Source organism: Mandrillus leucophaeus, unplaced genomic scaffold (genome assembly GCF_000951045.1).
Source record: "Mandrillus leucophaeus isolate KB7577 unplaced genomic scaffold, Mleu.le_1.0 Scaffold197, whole genome shotgun sequence".
NCBI classification, from domain to species: domain Eukaryota; kingdom Metazoa; phylum Chordata; class Mammalia; order Primates; family Cercopithecidae; genus Mandrillus; species Mandrillus leucophaeus.
This window is the reverse complement of record NW_012101998.1, coordinates 654,928-661,387: the sequence shown is the minus strand read 5'-3', so window position 1 is coordinate 661,387 and position 6,460 is coordinate 654,928.

Below are 6,460 nucleotides of genomic sequence, written 5' to 3'. Positions count from 1 at the left end.
TTCAATAAAATTCAACACCCCTTCATGCTAAAAACTGTCAATAAACTAGGTGTTGATGGAACGTATCTCAAAATAATAAGAGCTATTTTTGACAAACCCACAGCCAGTATCATACTGAATGGGCAAACACTGGAAGCATTCCCTTTGAAAACCGGCACAAGACAAGGATGCCCTCTCTCACCACTCCTATGCAACATAGTATGGGAAGTTCTGGCCAGGGCAATCAGGCAAGAGAAAGAAATAAAGGAATTCAAATAGGAAGAGAGGAAGTTAAATTGTCTCTGTTTGCAGATCACATGATTGTTTATTTACAAAACCCCATCGTCTCAGCCCAAAATCTCCTTAAGCTGATAAGTAACTTCAGCAAAGTCTCAGAATACAAAATCAATGTGCAAAAATCACAAGCATTCCTATACACTAATAAGGTAATAGTACATTAATAATAATATACACAAACAGAGAGCCAAATCATGAGTGAATTGCCATTCACAATTGCTACAAAGACAATACAATACCTAGGAATACAACTTACAAAGGATGTGAAGGACCTCTTCAAGGAGAACTACAAACCACTGCTCAAAGAAATAAGACAGTACACAAACAAAAGGAAAAACATTCCATGCTAATGGATAGGAAGAATCAATATTGTGAAAATGACCATACTGCCAAAGTAATTTATAGATTCAATGCTATCCCCATCAAGCTACCATGGACTTTCTTCACAGAATTGGAAAAAACTACTCTAAATTTCACATGGAACCAAAAAAAGAGCCCACATAGCCAAGACAATCCTAGGCAAAAAGAACAAAGCAGGAGGTACCACGCTACCTGACTTCAAACTATACTGCAAGGCTACAGTAACCAAAACAGCATGGCACTGGTACCAAAACAGCGATATAGATCAATGGAACAGAACAGAGGCCTCAGAAATAATGCCACACATCTACAACTATCTGATCTTTGACAAACCTGACAAAAACAAGCAATGGGGAAAGGATTCCCTGTTTAATAAATGATGTTGGGAAAACTGGCTAGCCAGATGCAGAACACTGAAACTGGACCCCTTCCTTACATCTTATACAAAAATTAACTCAACATGGGTTAAAGACTTAAACATAAGACCTAAAACCATAAAAACACTAGAAGAAAACCTAGGCAATACCATTCAGAACATAGGCATGGGCAAAGACTTCATGACTAAAATACCAAAAGCAATGGCAACAAAAGCCAAAATTGACAAATGAGATCTAATTAAACTAAAGAGCTTCTGCACAGCAAAAGAAACTATCATCACAGTGAACAGGCAACCTACAGAATGGGAGAAAATTTTTACAATCTATCCATCTGACAAAGGGCTAATATCCAAAATCTACAAAGAACTTAAAGAAATTTACAAGAAAAAAAACAACCCCATCAAAAAGTGGGCAAAGGATATGAACAGACACTTCTCAAAAGAAGACATTTTTGCAGTCAACAAACATATGAAACAAAGCTCATCATCACTGGTCATTAGAGAAATGCAAATCAAAACCATAGTGAAATACTATCTCACGCCACTTAGAATGGCGATCATTAAAAAGTCAGGAAACAACAGATATATATTTTATCAATGTAATGATTTCATTGTAAATTCTGTGGTTTTTAGCATATAGACAATAATGTATCTACGAGTAATTATATTTCTAATTATTTCACTCCAACTTTATTTCTCTTTTTTACTTTTTTTAATTGACAAAATTATATATTTATTTAAGGTATATAACATGATGTTTTAATATATGTATATATTGTGAAATGACTAAATCAAGCTAATTAACCTCACACATCTTTTTTGATGGTAAGAAAATTTAAAATCTACTCTCTGAGCAATTTTTAAGCATATAATACATTGTTGTTTCCTATAATCACCATGTTGCACAATAGAATTCTGACTTATTCCTCCTGTCTAACTGAAATTCTACATTCTTTAACCAATATCTTCCCTGTCTCCTACTCTCCAGCCCCTGGTAACCACCTCTCTGCTTCTGTGAGTTCAACTCTTTTAGATTCCACATATAAGTGAGACCTTGTAGCATTTGTCTTTCTATGCCTGGTTTATTTCACTTAGCATAATGTGATCCAGGTTTATCCTTCTTGAAAATGACAGGATTTCTTTCTTTCTTAATACTGAATAGTATTTTGTTGTGTATATATACCATATTTTTCTTATTCATTTATTTGTTGATGGACAGTTAGGTTGTTTCCATATCTTAGTTATGGATAATAATGCTGCAGTGAACATGGGAGTGCAGATACCTCTTCAATGTAAGTATTTCATTTCCTTTGGATATATATCCACAAACGTAATGGCTCGACCATATGGTAGTTCTGTTTTTAACTTTTTTTTTTTTTTTTGAAATGGAGTCTTGCTCTGTCACCCAGGCTAGAGTGCAGTGGCGCGATCTCGGCTCACTGCAACCTCTGCCTCCCGGGTTCAAGCAATTCTCCTGCCTCAGCCTCCCCAGCAGTTAGGACTACCATGCCCAGCTAATTTTTGTATTTTTAGTACAGACAGGGTTTCACCACATTGGCCAGGCTGGTCTCGAGCTCCTGACCTCATGATCCACCCGCCTCGGCCTCCCAATGTGCTGGGATTACAGGCATGATCCACCGTGCCCGGATCTGTTTTTAACTTTTTGAGGAACCTCCATACTGTTTTCCAAAATGACTGTATTAATTTAAATTCCCACCAACAGTTTACAAGGGTTTCCTTTTCCACACATCCTCAACAACATTCTTTAATCTCTTATATTTTTTATAATAGCCATCCAAACAGATGTGAGGTAATATCTCATCCTGGCTTTAATTTGCATTCCCTGATGATCAATGATGTTGAGCATTTTTTTAATAAACCCATTGGCCATTTGTATGCCATCTTTTGAGAAATGTCTTTTCAGGTCCTTCACCCAATTTTTAAAATTGGATTACTTGTTTCCTTGCTATTGAGTTCTTTCAGGTGCTTATATATTTTTATATTAACTCCTTAACAGATGTATGGTTCACAGATATTTTCTCCCATTCTGCAGGTTGTTTCCTCACTCTGTTGATGGTTCCCTTTCCTGTGCAGAAGCTTTTTAACTTGATAATTTCAATTGTTTATTTTTGCTTTTGTTGCCTGTGTTTTGGGGTTATATCAAAAAGCAATGGCAACAAAATACCAATGGCAAGAAGTTGTCCCATTTCCTCTAGATTTTAGAGCGGGATTGTCCAGTATGGTAGCCACTATTTAAATGTGTGACCATTTAAAGTTAAGTTTAAACAGAAGTGTTACTCTTTCAGGTCTTACGTTTAGATTTTTCATCCATTTTGAGTTGATTTTGTTATATGAATTGGTTCTCTAGTCTTACTGTAAAACTCTCAAAGACTTTATGTAAGATTGGAATTTTCAGCTCTGAGAATTCAAACTGGCACACAAAACTAACTGAGGCGGGCCGGGCGCGGTGGCTCAAGCCTGTAATCCCAGCACTTTGGGAGGCCGAGACGGGCGGATCACGAGGTCAGGAGATCAAGACCATCCTGGCTAACACGGTGAAACCCCATCTCTACTAAAAAATACAAAAAACTAGCCGGGCTAGGTGGCGGCACCTGCAGTCCCAGCTACTCGGGAGGCTGAGGCAGGAGAATGGCGTGAACCCGGGAGGCGGAGCTTGCAGTGAGCTGAGATCCAGCCATTGCACTCCAGCCTGGGTGACAGAGCCAGACTCTGTCTCAAAAAAAAAAAAAAAAAACTAACTGAGCCTGGTGTTCTCCTTAAGGACAGATATTTTTTAACTACAGATTCACGTTTTTCATAAACATAGGATGATTCAGGCTTACTATTTCTTCTGGAGTCAGTTTTGGTAATTTATATTTCCTGTAAATATTTCTACTTCACCTGATTCCAGATTGATTGTCGTAAAGTTGTTCAATATATTCTATTTTATTACCTTTCTATTATTATAAATAGAATTATAATTCTATTTGTAATTGTGCCTTCTTTCACTTTGGGCATTGGTTTGGTTTGTTTGTAATGTCTTCTCTCAGTTTTATTGAACTTTTTGATTCTAAGGATTGATTGTTTTTTCCCTTTATTCCCTCCCTCCACTCAAAACCAAAACCAAATCAGGCAAGTGTCTTTTCCTACTCTGTTACTCAAGAATCACAGTCAACTTTTTCTATAGAGGGCCAGGTAGTAAATTTATTCTCTTCTGTGGTCCATACGGCTGCAACTATTCAACTCTGCCCTCGTTTTGCAAAAGCAACTACAGATAATATGATAAGGAAAGACATGGCTGCGTTTCAATGAAACTTTACAAAATCAGGTAGTAGGCTGCGTTTGGCTTACAGGTTGTAGTTTGCACATCCCAGCTCTAGATCCAGCTGCTGTAAAAAGCCCAGCTTCAGATCCCTCCCTCTAAAGAGGATATTGATTGCCTGTCCTCCGCCCTACTCCCAGGACAAAAACTGGATGACAATTGCTTATCTTTCCAGTTTCACTTACTGTTTCCAGCTTTGAACCTCTTCATCACTTCCAGGCTTTTCAGACATTCTTTATTTTCACATATGATTAACAACGCATTTTTAAAGATTTATTTTAAATATTCTATCCAGCATTGTTAGATGTTCTACACTGGTTTGGTTTTTCTGGCTATTGCCAAAAATGGAAATCTCGTCACTGGATTTTGCCATAGGGCATCTTTTTTTCTTCCTTCCTTCTTTTCCTTCTTCCTTTCTTCCTCCTTCTTTCTTTCTGCCTTTGCTACAAAGTACGGGAGGAGGTGGAAGTCTGACTCCTGTAACTAAGTGGAAAGCTTCCATTCTCAGGCAAATACTAGGAATAATATTACAGCAGGTATCAGATGAGAGGTCTGACCCGACTGTAACAATTCAACATCACACTTCGGACACACTCTTGATCCACAATTCCTGATTTGCTTGGAAATTGAATCATAAATGATGATTTCTAGCAAGTTTATTTCTGATAGTTGGTCCTTGGATGAATTAATTGGTCACTTTCAGGGAAGCACTGGTTGACCAGGGTTTAACTGAGGACAATGTAAAAGAACATTCTGTTACCCAGAGAGTACAGGCTTATGTCCTGTGGGAGGAATAACAGAAAAAACAAATGGTAGCAAGGCTGGGAAAAACTGAGCACCTTTTCCCAGTGGGACCAAGTTTGGGAAGTGGCTGATTCTGCAGCATCTGGATGAGCAGCAAGAGCTGGGAGGAAACAGTGGAGCAGTGGAAGATCTGAAGCTAAGAGGCTCAAGGTTGGCCAGTGAGCAATCTCACGGCTGGGAAAGTCTTGCAGACCCAAGACAAGGAGTCCCTACTTTCCTTCTTTGATTTAGAAACTTTTGTGAAGGGTGATAGCTGTGTGAAGACATGGGAGAAACCAACCCTTTAATTAAATTCTATAGGTTTAAGGTTTATTATGGTTTGTGTTGATCAAACCTCTTTATAGCCTATACCTAGAGTACTCAAACTCAGAGAGACAGAAAGTAGAATGGTGGTTACCAGGAGATAGGGATGGGAGAGAAGGAGGGAATGGGGAGTCTGTGTTTAATGAGGACAGAGTTTCTGTCTGAGATGATGAAAAAGTTCTGGAGATAGATGGTGATGAGGTTGTACAACAATGTGAATGTACAAATTTTATGTTATGTGCATCTTACCACAATAAAAAAAAATTTAAATATAAACCAAACAAACCTCTTTGTAATCTCTTTCAAGTGAGGAATTACCAAGTGCTCAACAGGCTGCTTAAAAGGGGAGGCAGGGGTGAGGGGCAATGCCAGGCACATGGCCCACTTTGTACACTTATGATTGCTGTTATTTATTGAGTATCTACTCTCTCTGCCACCTCCTACACTAAGCACTTTACATGTACTCATTCTAATCCTAAGAAAGAGAAAAAGAAAGAAAAACAGGAGCCTGCAAGGCTGTGCGGTGCATCGTGTAGCCCACATTTTACAGAACCGACTTAGCGTCCTTGTGGTAAGAGTGTTTCTGGTGAGATGGTAAAGTCGTGTGTTTGTGAATCGTACATGATTCAGTTCAATTTTTTTGGAGTTAATGATTCTACAAGAAAATATAGTCGAACTAGACATTCACTTACGGTGGAGCTCCGCTGGGGTTCCTGGGCCTGCTGACTGTTTGGTCCTTAACTCTTAGTAACAGGGCTTCTCCCTCCCTTCCCCCCACGCCCAGAGTCCTCCTAACAGAGCCCCTGGCCGAGAGGCTGCTGCTCTCAGGCCCTGGCCAGGGTGATGGATGTGAGTTTGCTCAGTCCTTACTCCACGTGGGATAACCAAGAATGTCCAGATTTTTACTTAAATTGGAACTGGCACACAAAGCACACAGTCTGGCAAAAGAGGACTAAGCAGATACATGTGAACTACCACAGTCAAACAGCCTCTAGTGGCACAGCTGTGGGACATCGATG